Raw genomic sequence first — 19,785 nt, forward strand, 5'->3', positions numbered from 1 at the left:
AGGCAGGGTTCTGAGGTATGTGTGAGGGGGGACCCCTACCTGAGTAGGGCCCCTCTGCAACCTTCGTAAAATCATTGCTGGGTTGTTTGTAGTGTAGCCATACCATACACTCTTAACCGCATTATAAGTCTATCGCGATAGCGTGATAACTTGAGAATGGCTACACAGAACCATATCGTGTTTGGTGTCAAACATGTAGGAATCATACCCCCAGTTCAGCCATGGGCATGAGGGCACGATTCCTCCCTGCTAGAGGGGTGATATGGGAAAAGCGGCAGAATTTAGACACCAATTTAAAAGTGTAGATGTAGTACAAAATGGATGCTACCAGCCACCCACACGACTCTGGCTGCCTGTTGCTGGGGAAAACCCCTGCCTCGGCAGCTGGGCAATAGGGCTCCTGTGGCAGGGAGGTGCCAGCACCTCCCCAGACGGGATATGTGGATTGGAACTGGGTGGGTGCACCATATGATGCCTTTCAGAGTTGCACGTAGGCTGCTACAGCGCCTACATTCTGCATACACCGCCTGGAACCGGTTCAGGGGCATCCTGCCCCTCGCCCAGGTGGGAAACACACAAAGGGGAGTGGGTGTAGCCACCCTTTCCCGCCTCAACTCTCATTGGTAGGCTCTGACCTGGACCCTCCCCTAATCTTCTGGATAAAGGTGAATAATGTGTCCCCAGAGCCTCAGATTAATCTTGGACTTTACAGCCTTGACCTTCGACGAGCTGCTGCCCAGCTGATTGAAGAAATCTCCCTTAGGGTAAAGGAGTTATCCCCCTGCTTGGCAGGCACCTAAAACACTGCAAGTGACCCGGTTGGAACTTCGCTGCTCCTACGGACTTCGTCGACTCCCAGCAATCTTGAGGTGGGTTTGCTGAGCATCCCAGAGGCCAGTGAGTGTGCACAGCAAGTCTGAGCACCGTGGACCGCGTGGGTGCCGAGATCCCCAATATCCCAGGACACTGGCCACCTCTTGCATAGCACATGACCCTGACCAGTGGGGAAGTTGTGCTTTGGCCCAATATTGAGCCAACCTCTCAGCAGCAACTGTGCCAACGATCAGCACCCTAGCCCCCTCCGGTGGCCCGTGGGCTCCCTTTTACACACTCGAAATTGCTGCCTCCCGCGGTCCCTTGTCTCTCGACTGGTGGGCCCTAGCGGAAGTCAATCTCAACTTTCAAGAGTTCCCCTGGTTGCTCCAGGCCTGCTCTACAGTCTCCTTGAAGGAGAACTCTCACAGACCTCGTGGGTCTGCACCAGTAGCTGATTTGTTTATCTTGCGTGGTTGTGGTTGCCAAGGCTTAGTGGATCCAATCCGGACACTAACACCGCAGCGACCCTCATCCGTCGTGTGACAGTTGCCCTCCAGAAGCTGGCCTTCCTTGAAGCCTCCCGGAGCCCATGGCTGCAGATCCAAGCTATACCTCTTTCCACTTGAAGCTCCCAACATTGAAGGTTTCTTTCCTTTGAGCAACCTGGTCACTGTGCCGTGACCCAGACTCTGTCCCCTCTGCTTTCAGGTTCTCCTCTACAAGATCTACAACTTCATTCTTCACGACATCATCGACGCTTTTGGCTAGCAGCAGTTTTGTACATTTTCCCATTGAAAATCAGCCCGCGACCCGACATCAAAAACGACCTATGCACCCGGCTTCCCTGGGGCAGGTAACAGTGTTACCTCGGTACTCTCGGTACTCTCGTGGTAGTGGGCTCCTCAAAAGCTTAACTTTAAGCCCTTAACTTAGAACTCCTGCTAGAAGTGTCTTTAATCTTCTAAAATCAAACCGCGACATTCTCCATAGGCTTTAATAGAGAGCCCGATAGCAGCTATTTGCACTGCACACGCCTCCCGTGGGTCCCCTTCCTCACAACCTGGGGTGGATTCTTAAGGGGCCAGCGATCCTAAATGCCCTAGGCATTGTCTGGAGAATTGTAGTGGTTCTTATACCACTTTTTAATATATGGTTTGATCCCCCCCGGGACCCTGTGATTCCAGTGCTATTTATTGTGTCTATCAATGCTTGTTTGAATTGTATCTTTGTCTCTAGCCTCATAAAGAGACTTGTGGGATTCTGGTTAGAATAAATACATATATTTTATATATCTACCTGTGTGGACTACTCTTTAATTTGGTCATTCAAGAGGTTATCTATGGTAAAACAATAAGCTTAACACTCTTTCAAGACTTAGCCTGAAGGCTGCTCTCCACAGCTACCACTAGGATAGCTTTGTTTAAAGGTTGTCTTTAACCTATCACCTTAAGAGTCGAATTGGACTGGTGCAAGGTGGCCACTATAACTAGTGACCAGCATATGCCAGGCCAACTTCTCACAAATGTGTAATTTGAAGAACAAATATGACAGACAAGCACAGCAATATGAGGCCCTAGAGGCCAAATTAAGTAAAGACAAAGGAGTTATTATCAGGGGCAGTGGCAAAGGAGGCAACATTGTTTTATTAACAAGAGTTGATTATGACAAGGAGGCTTACCTTCAATTGAATGACAGACAATGTTATGAACGCATCAACCAGGCTACCATGAAAAGTTCACACAATGAATATCATCAAAAACTGACCAAATGGAAAAGCAAACGATTACTTTCTGAAGAAGAATTCAAATTTCTCAAGATCGTTAACCCTGTAACCCCGTTGATTTATTTCATCCCCAAGGGCCACAAAAACAAGGATAAGCCACCCGGCAGACCGATTATATCTGCCAGGGGGGGCCCACTGGAGAAATCTTCAATTTACATTGACTATTTTCTTCAATGTCATGTGAAAGCTTTGGATTCTTTTGTACAAGATACAGGAGACTTCCTATTAAAGATCCAGCAGATCACTTGGGTGGAGGGCTATTGGATGCTCGCCCTTGATGCCGTTTCGCTCTATACGAGCATTAAGCACACAGATGGGCTAGCAGCAATACAGTGTCTTTTGTCTCGTAGGTCGGAACAGTTCAACGACCACAATGATATGCTAGTCCAAATGCTGAATTACTGTCTTCACAACAATATATTCATGTATAACAACTTGCTTTATCGACAGTTACAGGGTGTAGCAATGGGGGCCAGTTTCTCTCCAAGCTATGCCTGTTTACATATGGGCGCTTGGGAGGAACTGGTCCTCAAGGTGAAACACAAAAAGGTCTTTGATGAAAATGTGATAATTTGGTTACGTTTTATTGATGATTTATTCATTGTATGGAGGGGAACCAAAGAGCAGGCAAAGGCATTTGTCATTGAAATCAGTAGTAATGAGCTTAATTTACAATTCACTGCAACCATGAGTCAATCCTCAGTTACATTCCTGGATACAGAGATCTATATTAGTAACAATAAAATTGAATCAAGGTTGTTCAGGAAAAGCACTGCTGGCAATACGAATTTACATGCAGGCAGTGCTCATCCAGCACACCTGATGTCAAGCATCCCATACGGGAAATGCTTCGTCTTAGGAGGGTATGCAGCAGTGAATTGGATTTAAAGGCAGCGCAACAAGCCAGCAAGCGCAGGTTTTTGGAACGGGGGTATTCTGAACATGTCATTGATACAGCCGTCACGAAATCAGTGAGAATTAATAGAAAAGAACATCTTGATGTATATAAACCAGCAGTTCTCCCCAACAATTCTGCAAATCTGACAATTCCTGACCACACTAGTTCCCCTCCTAACACTTTTAGAATAATTACTGGGTATAGCAAACAACATTCAGAGCTATACAAAATCATCAATTGTAATTGGCCCATTGTCTTAAGCGATCCAGTTATTGGTCCCACCTTACCCCGCAGAACATCCATAACTTTTAGCAAGGCTCCATCCATGAAAGACAGATTGGTCGACACTAACCCGGAGACTATTGAAAAAACTTCATGGTTACAAACCAATTAGGTTTTTTTTAAATGCAATACATGTAAGTCCTGTACACATGGCATCAACATGAAACTTTTTAAGGATGCCTTTAGTGAGAAAGAACATTAAATCAGTAAAGTACTCACCTGCAGGACTGAATATGCAATATATGTTTTACAATGCCCCTGTGGGCTAAAATATGTGGGAAGCACAAAACACGCAGTACATAAACGTATATTACAGCATCTCCGGGCAATAGTTAACCAAGATAAAAAATATCCTGTAGCGAGACATTATAAAGAATACCACAACAGTGACAATCAGGGCCTTAAGTATTTTGTTATTGATGCAGTAATTGCAAGTAGGAGAGGAGGTGACCGCGAGTGCAAGCTGTGCAAATTAGAAACTAAATACATTTTGCAATTGGACTCTATGTACCCAGGAGGCCTAAATGTCACAGAAGATTTGCACACATGTTTATCCTAAACTATGGTGGTAATAATTTATCTTAGAGAGTGGACTTTTAACTTTTTTTGATACATATTTATTCTTTTATTTACCCAATTTTAGGTTTGGAGAAGCGTATTTATGCTTCCCTTGGAGACAAAGAATTGCTGTACAACATTTGTCTCTTATTTAGTTTATCTTGGACTTTACTACCAGTTAGAAAAATACATGGACTTTAGCAATGGGTCATTCTTACAACTCAACATGTGTGCATTACCCCTACTATCAGTATATGCTAGTATCTCTTAGGGCTAGACATTACCCATCCTGATTTTACGTTTTTTGTCAAATTTTAGAATTTTCTCATGTTCTCCATAATATGAATGAGTACTACAAGTTAAATTAATAGGTATTACTGGTTTTTCTGGTCCCATAATCCATCGGTGAACAGTAATGATGTATAAGTTTTAATTTCACGTAACACAAGGGTTCTTTTATAAAAATGGTTTAAAAATGTTTTAGATTAATAATTGGGAATATTGAAATTAGTAGGATGCATTTGGGGTAGGATCAACACGGCATCAGGCAGGAATATGTGATATCAACATGTGATTTACTATATTATTTGTATTATTTAACGCCTAGATAAATTGATCAAATAATTTTAATTCAATTATAAGTGTCCATTAGGAATGATCATGCTAGTAGTGTGTTTTTGCATATTTTGCACATATGGGATTTAACCTATGATTTCAAAATCGATTTCACAAAATTATGACTAAGGTATTTATTGATAGACCCTTTTGTTCGCAATTGGGCGAGTTTACATTTGCGCATTTTTGCGCATTATGAAGTTTACCTTATGTCTGTAAAATCCATTGGTGTCTTGACAACTTACACTATTAACAGCAATAATATGTATACATTTGTTGCCGAGAGCTGCAGACCCTAGATATCTAATTGCAGTATGGGAATGCCTATTATAGGAAGATATACCTGCGCTCTATACATGATAACATGTATAATTGCACAATACGCTTATTTGCACAAAGTTATTGGATTATAATCAATTTTAAAGTTATCTGTTGATTTGCGATAATTTTACTATGATGTTTGATACCTACAATGATTTTAGACTGCCTTTTTGCACATGATGTAAATCCAATGCCGCAGTATGTTTCCTACCTCTATTCTTAGTTCAGTCACATGGTTGAGTTTTGAAAATCTGCACTGTCACTTTAAATACTGTGGTCTAAAACATTCACATTGTCATGTGAACAAGGCTCAGACGAGCCAAAACGTTATGGCGACATACCGCACTAAATAAATTATTTGCACTAATTATTTGGTCCGTGTCCGTGAGTGCTTCGATGCCTGATTACGGAAACTGGTGATATATATAATATATATATATATATGTGTGTGTGTACATATATATATCTTCACTGAAAAAACATAGGTTTTAGGGGCGCTATAGTTAGTTGGACAGAGAATGCCGTTACTTCTCAGTATTTTTTCTTACATCACATGGATCTAGTCCTTGTAACAACTCAATCTTCTGTTTTATACTTTTCTGACTATATTCTCATAGCAAATTTCGCATTTTATCAATGGATTCCTGTCGAATACTACAAATGTTACTAGAACTCCACTTATACATAGGAGCTCATGGATGTATCCTTTGCACTATTCTTCAGCTATTAACTCTTCTGCACTTTTACCAACCATTTCCTCCTTTGGAAGAGGAACACCATCCAGAACTTCGTAGCAACAACCTCCAGTATCAACTGCAAATGATAAACTATTTTCCTGGAAGTAACTTCCCTCATTAAAAAAAGGCTCAGTACTAGAAGTATGTCTCTAATGTCCACTAAAAATTTTACAAAAGTTGGTTCTGTTCACAAGTCTTTTTTTTCTACTTTTGTCTTTCAATGCTTTCACTATTTTATCCAATGCTTTCAATCTCTTTAAAATCAAAATGAACAACTTCTGTTTCAAATTGAAAGCAGTATCCACTATACTTTCAATACGCTGCTTCTCTTTAAATTGGAACGTTCTTCTTTTATATTTGCAGCATGTTTTCAATAAATTCTGAATCACTCTAGATCGAAAAAGTCTCTGACGAATTTCTTGAAATTGTTTTTGTCTCCGAGTACCAGATACTATTTCTTTATCATCTTTCCTTTTCCTCGTATTTGAAATTGAACTCTGCTTCACCTTACTTGAATAATTCTTCTTTTTGCTTTATGTGATGTTTTTCTCATTAAATGTTCGTAATATTTTTTTTCAAAAATTATCTTTTGCTTTTACTCGAACAAACAGTTTCTCTACTACTCGCATTTTTTTCTACTTCAAGATCTTTCCTTTTCGTCAAATATATATTTTTCTTCTCTTTTCTTTTTTTGTCACTTCTTCTAGGCATTTCCAAATTTCAATCCAAATGAAATAGTTTTCTGAAAAACGAAAAAATAGATTCAATTATTTTTCACATTTTTCACTATGTTAAAATAATACCATACAATTGCAAAACTTCCACTAACAACTTCCAGACCCAGTGCTGCAACGTGATGGAGCACAACAGATGAGCACTAGGATGGCAAGTAGTGCCATAGAACATACAGCAAGTATTTATTCAATTATTTACATACTCCTTTACAATTTATAGATAACTGCAAAACCTCATACATTTTACCTCTGCGCCACACCCCACCACCCCACACCACTTTCTCTGCAACCTACCACACACAACTTTATAAATAGTATTTTTAAAAATGTTAATCTATGTACTTAGAATGATATTATCAACCAAACAGCACACATAAAAATTTCCTTTATTACCTAACAATTTTATCAACAACTTCGCAAACATAACACTGCACCTAGGGCTTTAACTGGCGGGGGTGTCTGTGGGGATGTGACCACCAGCACTTTATTTTTGGGAGCCTCAAAACGGGTCTTTATAGGGCTCTATCTTCCGACCTCACAAACGTATTCCGTTTTTTTTTCTTTATTGCACAGTGACACTGTGAGAGCATGCACATTGCTCACTACTTAGAAGTGCAGACATCATGCCAAATGAATCGCATTGTAGGAGAAGGGAAATCCTTTAAAGAGAGCCATTTTCTCTCAGTATTTCCCTTCTCTTTTTGCAATGCACCAGCAACATCATCGTGGGGTGATTAGCAGACAGACCACCATGCGTGCAACGCCCATTGCCCCGGACTCTCAGACACAGCTTCCCGGGCGCACACACAGAGCCGCACCCGAGTGCTTCACCGGTCTTCAAAACATCATTTTTTTGTAAAGGAGACTCTGTTCTTTTTCACCCCTTTTTACAACCCCTACATGCCCACTATGCCTATTGCTGAAAGAATTAGGCTCCCCCGAAATTTCCTTCTGGTTGCGACTCTGCAAACGACCACAAGCCAACTCCAGCACGAACCTGCTCTCACCTTAGACACGGTCTTGTTTTAATGCTATGAAAACAAACAATTTGCCTGCCTCACTAAGTTCTCACACACCCTCTTTAATATGATCAACTTAACAGAGGAGCAGTCTGCGATGCGGATTGTTGTTCTTCAAAATCGTCTTGTCCTTGACGTCATCCTGGCCGATAGGGGCGGAGCTTGTAGGGTCATCGGATCAAGTTGCTGCGTATTCATCCCAGATAATTCGCCATCTGTATATAAAGCTATAACTCGCCTTCATAAGATTGTAAGCCAGATACACCAGAATCCAGGCACCTGGACTTGGTCCGGTTGGTTTTGGAGTGTATTGTCAGCCTGGGGATGGAGGGTCCTATCCTTCCTGGGTATTGGCTTTCTCATACTATTCAGTTGCTGCTTATGCCTACAATGTGGACCAGCGATTTGTGGTCTGTGCGCCACATCGTGTATTCCACCACCAAGTTTTCATTCAAGATCCCGGAAGAAGAAAGAAGAACAAATGATGCTATATGAACAGATCGATGGATTGATGAAGATTGATATCTCCTAAGGGTCAGTAGGGGACAAGGAGGGAATGAGGAAATATGCATTTTTGTGATCAGTTATGTCCCCTATCTTAGACCCCAACGGCTCCATGTATAAGCTACAAGTACATGTATGTTCCCTCCAGTTCCAGTTATGAAGACGCAAACACATGGGCGTCCATCGTCAACATGTCCTCTTTCAGATCCGCCATGAATGGGCCGGATATTCGATTCCTAAGTATGAAAGGCCATCGACTTTATATGGTTCATCTACTACATTTTTGCAGTTCAGGCGAGTAGGCCCTGAATGCTGCCATCGAGCCTTTTCCTGCTTTCTACCTCTGACAGCTCCAGTCTGAGCTCGCATCTGTATCCATGAACTTTGTCCTACTCCTGTGGAAATGTGGATTTCCCTGATCAGTTATGTCCCCTATCTTGGACCCCAACGGTTCTATATGCATGTTACAAGTACATGTATGTTCCCTCCAGTTCCAGTTTCGAAGACGCAAACACATGTGCGTCCACCGTTAACATGTCCTCTGTCAGATCCGCCATGAATGGGCTGGATATTCGATTCCTAAGTATGAAAGGCCACCGACTTTTTATGGCTAAGTTACTCCATTTTTACAGTTCAGGCAAGTAGGCCCGATTCTGTCCTCAAAGCCTTTCCCTGCTCTCTGCCTCTGACAGCTTCAGCTTGAGCTTGCATCTGTGACCATGAACTTTGTCTCATTCTCTGCGCGGCTCACGAAGCCTGACATCAGCCTATTCTCTGCCAAGAGCTGTATTTCACCTTCGAATTATCTGCTTCCCCCTCAGCCGATGCATTCCTGCCTAGTAGCTTAAGTAAACATTCCTCCAGTTACCAAGCAAAAGGCCCGGTTTCTCTGCCCTCATGCAAGTAATTCATAGCCCTGTCACCATGGAATATTCCCATCCCCTTGCATCTCATATAGACACTTAGACGCTTGTACACGCACACACAGTCAGTATAGAATAGATTCTGTCCGAGAGCCCTTCCCTTGTGGATAACACAGTTCTTTAAACATAGGATATTAGATATGATTTGGGATTAGGTTGACATAACCCCAGACTTTTGTCTCCACATGTAGAGCTAAATGTCAAGTCCCCTTCACCCTCTAGTTGCACGTCTATCACACGTCATGCTGCTGCGCGCGCATCTCTGCCAAGTATTTCTGCTGACATTGCGAAATCATCTCCAGGTATCCACCCACACATGACAATTTACCCCTTATCATCAAGTGGACGCCCACATGGACGCCCACCTTCACGCCTACTTACACGCCCACATGCTCTTATCTCATTCTCTCTTGCTCTCTTGCTTACGTACAATTGAGAAATGTATATATACTGTACTCTGTGAATAATGTTTTGAGAATATCGAGAATACTTTTCAGCCCCGTCCAGATCCTTTTTGGTGATGGAGATATTCTCCCTTTGACTCGAGTTATTGGAATAAAGCCCTTTATGAATCTGATACCACAGACTCAGCCTCTTGCTTTATGCATGATCCTATTGTTAATATTTAAAAGTCTGAGAGCGTGATATTTTATTTACCACACTCCCTGCGCGGCTAACGGTGCCTGACTCGGCCTGTCTGCCTGCCAAAAACTGTATTTCACCTTCAAGATTATCTGCTCCGCTCCTCATCCAATGCATTCCTGTCTAGTAGTTTAGGTAAACATCCTTCCAGCTACCGAGCAAGGGGCCCGGCTTCTCTGTCTTTATGCAAGTAATTCATAGCCCTGCTACTATGGAAGATTTCTGCCCTCGCATCTCATGTAGACACTTAGGCGCTTGTACACGCACTTACAGTCAGTATAGACTAGATTTTGTCCGAGAGACCCTTCCTTTTGGATAACATAGTTCTTTAAACATAGGATGTTAGATATGATTTGGGATTAGGTTGACTTGACCCCCCAGACTTTTGTCTCCACATGTAGAGCTAAATGTCAAGTCCCCTTCACCCCCTAGTTGCACGTCAATCATACGTCATGCGGCTGCGCGCGCATCTCTGCCAAGTATTTCTGCTGACATTGCGAAATTCTTTCATGGATCCACCCATTTGTGACATCATGTATGATGACGTTTTCTAGTTACGCCTAGTTACGCCTATTTTAGTTACGCATGCATATCCTTATCTATTTTATCAGCTGTTACGCCTCCTGCATCTGTTTCACTGTAATGCCTTTTCTATAAAAATGATTACTTGTCAATAATGTATTGCCCTTCACTTCCTGAACCTCCGTGGTGATGGAATATGATGCCTACAATTCGAATTGTATAAGGAATAAAGCCCTTTCCGAACCTCTAATACCACGGATTCTGCCTCTTATTTTACTGAGTTATTCTTAATAATTTTCCGCATCAAAAATAGTACAGGTAATTAAATTATTTACCACATAAATTGGCGCCCGAACAGGGACACTTTCTCATCTCACGCGCCGGAGGTGCGTTGCAGGCCCGGTCTCCTGCCACAGCTGGACGGACAACAACGCGTACCCGCAAGATTTCCTGTATCTCCCTCCGGTCAAGCGGGGGCGACTGAGGCTGCGATCAACACCCAGACGAGGCGGTGAGAAGTGCGAAGTATCCCGACCAGAGCCTAGCTGAGAGAGCAAGATCCGAGGTATACAGAGGCCCACCAGGTTCCGAAGTTCCGAAGTTCCGAGTCGAGTCCAGTCCGGTCCAGTCCAGTCCAGTTCAGTTCCGAGGCCTTCCGTTCCGAGCTACCCGGTGAGTACCATTGCCGGGGAGGCGTTCTGACGTGCACATAAGTTGTGCCGGTCAAGACGGGTTTGGGTACACAAATCCGGTCTGCACTGTTTCAGCAGTGTATCTATACTGTTTAGCAGTATATCTAGTATGTCTAGTATATAATTCAGAATCACCTAGTTAGTGCCGAGTATTATGCTAAGTGACTAGTTCCCTAAATGGCCATTGTTGTTCGTTAAATGTTAAATGTTAAATGTTTTAAATACGTTCTGCATATTGTGGTATGAATGACTGTTCATTATTGTGTTTATTGTATTAAGTGTGTTCAGGATTAGGTATCAAACCAGTTCTCAACATGCCGCTCTTTTCGAAATTAAGACAGATCAAAACTAGAAAAGGGATACTCGAAGAAGCTGTTCCCATTCCTCCTAGGGACACTCCAGGGTACTTCATGTATCATAAACATGGCCTAGACGCCGTATTATTTCTTGATTTATTGGTAGACTACACCAAGGAATTACCAGAGAGTCAGAGGTGGCCTGCAGCTGGGACCTGGGATGCAGATTGCATCATGAAAGTAGAAGAAGAATTATGGAAAAAGAAAGCTAGACAATCACAGAAAGATGCCATTGAATTATGGCGTAAAGAATCATATAGACGTACAGAAAAAGCGCTCAGACAGGAAGAGAAAGGTAAGGAGAATTCAAATAAAGTCCGAGAAAATCTATTAATTGAAGAAGGTACCCGAGTAAAATCAGAACAAGTAGACAGACAAAGAAATGCCCTTATGAATGGTATGTATCCTCTTCTGGCCGAAGGGTTACCTAAGGCTACTCCGGAGATACCAAAAGACTTGCCACCTCCATTGTTTCCGATAAAAGCACATCCCAAAGGGCATCCCAGAACCGCAGAAGATGTTTTCCTCTCCTCCTACCTAGATGACGCAGCTCCCGAGTATGTTAACACCGCACCACATAGACCGCTTGCCGATGGTGTTCAACGCCAAGATCCTCCGTCTGTACCTCCACAACAACAAACTCTGACACACGCTCCGACAAGCACATCTGTTTCTACAGCTTTTCCTGCAACTACGGTTGCTGTCTCGCGTTCAACAAATCCTTTCACGTCCAGCACCCCAGACGGTGCTACAGGAGGTACGACAGACATTTTTTCTACGCCACCCAGAGGAAATAAATTTTCCTTTAAAGAATTAGCACACCAACGTACGCCCAAACTACCAACCCCCGACATGCTTAAAGAACTTCTAATGGATTGTAGATATGATCCTGTGCCCGGCAAAGGGGACGAAATGCTGCTGGCATCATTACGTATCCGACGAGCTGCAATATATTTAGCGAAGCTACCAGGAATGACTACACATTTAGAAAATATATATCATTTTGTCCAGTCAGGGCGAGATCCTGAAAGTATTAGCAGAGCCATGGAGTACCAGAAAGCGGAGGTACAGGGGCAACTGTTACGTTTCCTCATAAACTGTGTGATCAGAAACCAAGACCGGCCTGGGGCAAATCCGGAAGAAATGCAAATACTTACCACATGGGGTCGGAATATATCGGAGGGGAAACATGATAGACTGTTAAGTGTAGTAGCTATGTGCCGAAAGATCCGTAAAGAAGTAGAACGAATACACGAAGAAAGATTAGCGGTAGACCAGCCTGAACAAAACGGAGAAGAGGAGGGAGAATCAGAACTGCCCACAGGACAAGTAGAAACAGTGGCTTATGTAGGTAGAGGAAGATCTTGTAATAATACTAGATGCTTTAATGATCCGATATGTCCGACACGTCCAGATAATAACAGAAATTTCCAAACCCCTATAATAAATATAAGGTCCCCCGAACATTCGTTCCAAGCCGCTGACAAATTACTCCGAGAACGAAGGGGGTATCATATACTCGATTCTATGGACGAACAAGAATTAGCCAGGTCAGCCGTTCACTGGGTTGACAGTCCCGGAAAATATAGTGATGATACACTAGCACACACGTTTTTGAACCTTACCCCAGACGAACAGCGTTTAGCTGGTATCTACATGATTCAACAACTCCTTATATTATATAAAAGCCAACACTCCGATCCTGGTCCCTTACCTGATATATTGACTGAATTACTCACGAATAAATGGAGAGGTTCAGGTACTGATTTAATTAGAGAAATACTAGAATCCAGAAAGCAGTACATTCTTTTTGTATGCCCAGAACATGTCTCACTGCCCATTAAGGAAAGAACGACGTATTATATGGACAGACAGAATCCCTTACGCGAAGTGCACCCAATAAAAGGTGATGACAATGAGTTTAAACGTGTATTTGTATACACACCCATATCTAAAATGGAACTATTAGAAATGAAGAAAGTGGTACCCAGTCATGACAAAGACCCAGCGGGTTTTCACCGTGAAATTAAAGACATGTTGCTCATGGGAGAGTATACCTATCCCGACATTATGAAAATATTAAAGGTATTAATGCCTGCGGGCATTTACGAAAAACTCAAAGAAAAAGATTGGGAGGTAGGAGACCAAAAGATAGATTGGACAGCATTAGAAACCGAAGAAACAGCTCGAGGTCCAGGTTCAGGGCTTGGGAACAAGACTAAAATGCTACCAGGTTTATTAGTGCAGGTATTGCCACGTTTATTAACTACGAAAAAGGAAGACTGGGGTGCAATCTCAGCCTGTAAACAAAAGCAAGACGAAGACACTAGTGATTTCTATGCCCGATTCGAAAAATGTTTCGGTATAAATAGTGGCATAAAAGCAAGTAGCGAATCATATCCACATCTGTTTGTGACAAAATTAGTTGAAAATTCCCTGCCCCAAGTTAAGAATAGAGTATTGAAATTCGAGAGTACCTGGCAAGGTAACACCCCGTCACAAATGTTACAAATGTTACAGTATCACCACAATAGAATTAGAGAGGAACAAGAACATGAACAAAGACGCATGAAAGACACGAAAATGAAAATGCTAGTTGCCCATACAGTTCCAGCTGACGGTCATAAAAAAGGTATGACACAGTCCAGTGATTCAGCAGGTCCTGTGAAAGGGACATGCAACTATTGTAAACAGCCAGGTCATTATATACACGATTGTCCAGTCTTAAAACATAATATCGCCACAGGTATAACAAAAGAAAGACCACGGCCACCTAGACAGGATCAGAACCAACAACAGTCCATGCCAGCTCCACAACAATATATGCCAGCTCCACAACAGTCCATGCCAGCTCCACCACCGCAGCCTATTGCTGCCACACAAACAACGACACGACAGATGTACCAGAACGCACAATATGACTATCCTGATTATCAACGATACTCATGAAACAGCCTAGAGAGGGAAGTTGGCTTACCCCTTATCGAGGTCCCTGTAGATCAAGAAGGACCTTATGTACACAGTGAACTATTAGGCCAAGATAGAAAATTTTTACTTGATACAGGGGCAAGCAGAACAACAATACGACGTAGTGAAGTTCCAGGGGCACCCCTCTCAGGCTCACAGAATATTTCCCTTGGCTTTTCAGGAAAACCTATCATTAATGAAGTATCACAACCTCTTCCACTTACGATTGGTCCCTTAACACGAACTACAGATTTATTACTTACTAAATCATGTCCAGAAAACTTGTTAGGTATAAAAACATTGAAAGCTCTAGGAGCTATAATATGTTGTTCTCCGGAAGGAGTAAGATTGTTTTTACGTGATTTCAAAGGGCACTATGTGTCTCGAGACATGGATCACCGACTGCAGAATTTACCTACACACTTATGGGCACAAGGCCCCACTGATGTTGGTTGCATGAACATTACACCATATCGAGTCACATTAAAGACAGGAGTGGTACTACCACAAATGCGACAATACAAGTTACCTCCAGATGCTGTAGTGGCTTTACTGCAAATCATTGACGAGCTTATTGCTCAAGGAGTGGTTGTGGAAACCGACTCCAATGTATGTAATTCCCCGATAATTCCGATTCTTAAACGAACTGATCCAAAAGCCCCGCCAGTATATCGATTAGTTATTGATCTGCGCGAATTAAATAAATGCATTGTACCACAATACCCCGTGGTCCCCGACATCTCTTCATTACTGACAGCTATTGACTCCGAAGCAACATTCTTTACTGTAATTGATCTCAAGAATGCCTTTTTCAGCGTCCCAATAGATCCGGAAAGCCAATACTTGTTCGGATTTAGTTTAAATGGACGAAGCTTTAAATTCACACGCGCACCTCAAGGATTCACAGAAAGCCCCAGCATCTATAGCCAAGCACTAAAACGAGAACTTGACAGTATCCACATGCCAGTTAACACTGCCTTGCTTCAATATGTCGATGATCTGCTGATCACCGCCCGAAGGGAACCTGAATGTGAAAAAGCATCACTGACGGTTTTAAAATTTCTGGCCGAAAAGGGGCACAAGGTGTCCCCTTCTAAGCTGCAATTCTGTGTCCAGCAAGTTGTTTATCTTGGGCACTCGCTGTCCAAGGAGGGAAGACAGCTTACACCTGACCGCATCCAGTTAATTGTTAACATGCCAATACCCAAGACACAAAAGGAGGTGCGGGCTTTTATAGGCCTCACTTCATACTGTAGGCAGTGGATCCCTCAATATGCATTTCTAGCAAAACCACTCATTCAGTTGACAACACAGGAGGCGGCCACATCGACTGTCCTCCCTTGGACTCAGGAACATACACAAGCCTTTGAAAGCTTAAAGAAAGCTTTATGTCAGGCACCTGTTTTAGCAACACCATGTTACAGTAAACATTTTACACTCTTTGTTACAGAACGCGAAGGTACTGCCTTGTCAGTACTCACACAGGAACAAGCAGGATCACACAAACCATGTGCCTATTTTTCTAGTACATTAGATCCCGTAGCTCAGGCTCTGCCTGCGTGTCTGAAATCAGTGGCAGCAACAGCTTTAGCAATCAGACAAAGCGATGCCATAGTGTTAGGACATCCATTGACAGTACAAGTACCACATGCAGTAGAGGTTCTTTTGAACCGAACGCAAACACAACACTTGACTATAGCAAGACTTACCGGTTATGAATTGACATTGTTTCAGCCACACATAGAAATCAGACGTTGTAGTACATTGAATCCTGCCACACTTTTGCCAGTAAACGGAACAGACCCGCTAGCACATGATTGTAGTGAAGTTATTACTATCACGACGAAACCCAGACAAGACTTGACAGATGTCCCATTGTCAGATCCAGACCTGACGTTGTATGTAGACGGTTCATGCATGAGAACAAGTACAGGAGAGTTAGTGGCCGTGTATGCAGTCACAACAGACACTGAAGTCATCGAAACAAATTGCATAAATACTTTGTCAGCCCAAGCAGCAGAGCTCATCGCTCTGACACAAGCCTGTATTCAAGCCAAAAATAAGAAAGTAAACATATACACTGATTCACGTTATGCATTCGGAGTTGTACATGACTTCGGCGTGCTGTGGCGAGAGAGAGGCTATTTAACTTCTCACGGTGCCCACATTCAGCACGGACCTCTCATTCATGCCTTATTAGATGCAATACATCTACCCACTGCAATATCGATTATGAAATGTAAAGCTCATACGAAAGTTACTGATATCATCTCTCAAGGCAATGATCTAGCTGACAGAACAGCTAAACAGACTGCTCAAACTCACACAACTGACATGACAAAGACAATAGTTCCGACACCAACACATTGCATGACAGTTAAGGATCCCGCTCTTGACGTAATTGACATACAGACACATGCTACACCAGATGAAATAAAGAAATGGACTGAATTAGGAGGGATCCAAACGGATCAAGGATGGATGACGAAGGAAAAATCTGTATGGTTTCTTCCTGACTCTATGGTTCAAGTTATCATTAACACAATACATAGTCCAGCGCACCTAGGAGAGAAAGCTATGCTAGACAGCATTCAACACATTTGGTTCAACAAACATTTACGAGCAGCAGCTAAACAAAAAGTCCGTACCTGTATGATATGTTGTCAGTTTAACCCAGGTAAAAGCATTCCCGTAGAACAGGGTGGATTTCAGCCTCCTGATCACCCTTTTGAAGTCCTCCAGATGGATTATATCCAGATGGAACGATGTCGAGGATTCAAATATGTTCTCGTAGTTGTCTGTGCTCTTTCCCGTTGGACCGAAGCCTACCCGGTTTCAGATTACACTGCCCCGACTACTGCCAAACAGTTAGTTCGAGAATTCTTCCCACGGTACGGTTTACCACGTGTTGTCTACTCAGATAACGGCCAGCCGTTCTCATCCGAACTGATGAAACACGTTTCACTTTTGTTAGGCTATCAATGGAAATTCCACTGTGTCCGACACCCCGAGGCAGCAGGTCTCGTGGAACGCCATAATCAAACCCTGAAAATTAGATTGTCAAAAATATGTAGAGAGAAAGGTGTCGATTGGGTAGTAGCCCTACCAGTTGCACTCTTTTACATGAGAATGGTAGCACACTCTCGAACAGGGCTATCCCCGTATGAGGTGATCTTTGGTAGACCACCAAATATGTGGGGGACGCCTATACCCCGTAAAATAACTGATGTTGACTGTAATATGCTGACAGATTACCTGGCTTCCTTGATGTCTGCACTACAATCTTGTCGTTCACAGGTAGCTGCAGCCTTTCCCGATAACACCGAGGTGAAACCCCATGACGTAGTTCCCGGGGACCTGGTGTTGGTACGAAATTTTGACCGAAAGACTCAGCTGGACCCTAGGTGGAAATCGCCTCAACTCGTACTGCTCACCACAAGGACAGCCGTGAAGATCGAAGGTCGGAAAGGATGGTTACATTCGAGTCATATCAAGAAATTTCATGGACTACCATCTGATGTGAGCGTTACACCTTGCGTTTCTTCACCGATTGATTCAAAGCTCCCCTTGGTTGAACCGTCGGATAAAGAACTGTATAAACTGAAATTAAGGTCTAGCAAGTCAGACAATTTGATTGTTTAAGTCCTCTCCAAGGTGAATCGGTTGAATTTGTCTCTGACATGTATCCCCTAGACCTGAATAGAGAAAGAAATCGAAGGATGCAGTTGAAAAAGCATGCGTACTGTAAATCACTGCGTAGTCATTGCACAGCGACATTATTAATTTTGTTTTTCTTAAGTCTTCTGATCATCGCTGCAAGTATACTGTTGCACATATATTATCCTATTTCTAAACATGCTTAAAATGTTACTGCTGAACATTCCTTTAGTGAATTACCCCCGCATGAGTTGTCCTATAGATTTGCGCTGCGCAATAACACTTTCATTAGCATGTTACATCATTCCCATCAGACCAGCAATGCTACCAATTGTTGGATATGTGGCCGACTCCCTCCCTATCAGAACTATAAGGGAATTCTGCCTCTCTTTCCATATCCGTTCACACACAATGGCTCCTGTGGAGCATGGTTTAGTTTAATTAATTCCTTAGATTCAAACTCAGTAGTTTATCAAGACAATCGGGTATGGGGAAACCTGAACCTAGTTTTACTCAAAGTCTGCTACCCTAACAAGGAGGGACTTCCCAAAAGAACAGGAACTGATCTAGAAAATGAAGTATATGGATTAGGTAACTTTACACTTAATCTCATGATCCTGAATGTTGAATCCGAAGCTGCACCAATTTTGCCCGCTATGTCAGTGTTTCCAGTTAAAGGTGAATTGTGTGTAAGAAAGAATGGTTCCATACATATGGGCCATAGTAAATGCACCACTGTAATAGAATTCAATGATCAAGGCAAATCTACATTTAGAGCTTCTCGCCATTCCTACTTTGTATGTGGTCAGACTGCATATATCCGTCTGCCTTTAGATTGGGATGGTACCTGTTACATTGCATTCCTTTTGCCACCTGTTTTCCTAGCTCCTCCTGATTATCACAGAAATACTCATTTAGTGCACAATAGAGAACGGAGAGATCTCCCAATTGTCGATTACACTGAGACGGCATGGGAAAAATATACAGATTTTAATAAAGGTCTCTTTCCCTATATAGGTACAGTCACCAATAGTAAACTGATACGTAGATTAACTAGGACCCTTGAAGCCGTAGTAAATGAAACTATTTCTGCCTTAGGCAACTTAACAGAGGAGCAGTCTGCGATGCGGATTGTTGTTCTTCAAAATCGTCTTGTCCTTGACGTCATCCTGGCCGATAGGGGCGGAGCTTGTAGGGTCATCGGATCAAGTTGCTGCGTATTCATCCCAGAAAATTCGCCATCTGTATATAAAGCTATAACTCGCCTTCATAAGATTGTAAGCCAGATACACCAGAATCCAGGCACCTGGACTTGGTCCGGTTGGTTTTGGAGTGTATTGTCAGCCTGGGGATGGAGGGTCCTATCCTTCCTGGGTATTGGCTTTCTCATACTATTCAGTTGCTGCTTATGCCTACAATGTGGACCAGCGATTTGTGGTCTGTGCGCCACATCGTGTATTCCACCACCAAGTTTTCATTCAAGATCCCGGAAGAAGAAAGAAGAACAAATGATGCTATATGAACAGATCGATGGATTGATGAAGATTGATATCTCCTAAGGGTCAGTAGGGGACAAGGAGGGAATGAGGAAATATGCATTTTTGTGATCAGTTATGTCCCCTATCTTAGACCCCAACGGCTCCATGTATAAGCTACAAGTACATGTATGTTCCCTCCAGTTCCAGTTATGAAGACGCAAACACATGGGCGTCCATCGTCAACATGTCCTCTTTCAGATCCGCCATGAATGGGCCGGATA

This window comes from Triturus cristatus, chromosome 7 (assembly GCF_964204655.1).
Source record: "Triturus cristatus chromosome 7, aTriCri1.1, whole genome shotgun sequence".
In the NCBI taxonomy this organism is placed as follows: Eukaryota; Metazoa; Chordata; class Amphibia; order Caudata; family Salamandridae; genus Triturus; species Triturus cristatus.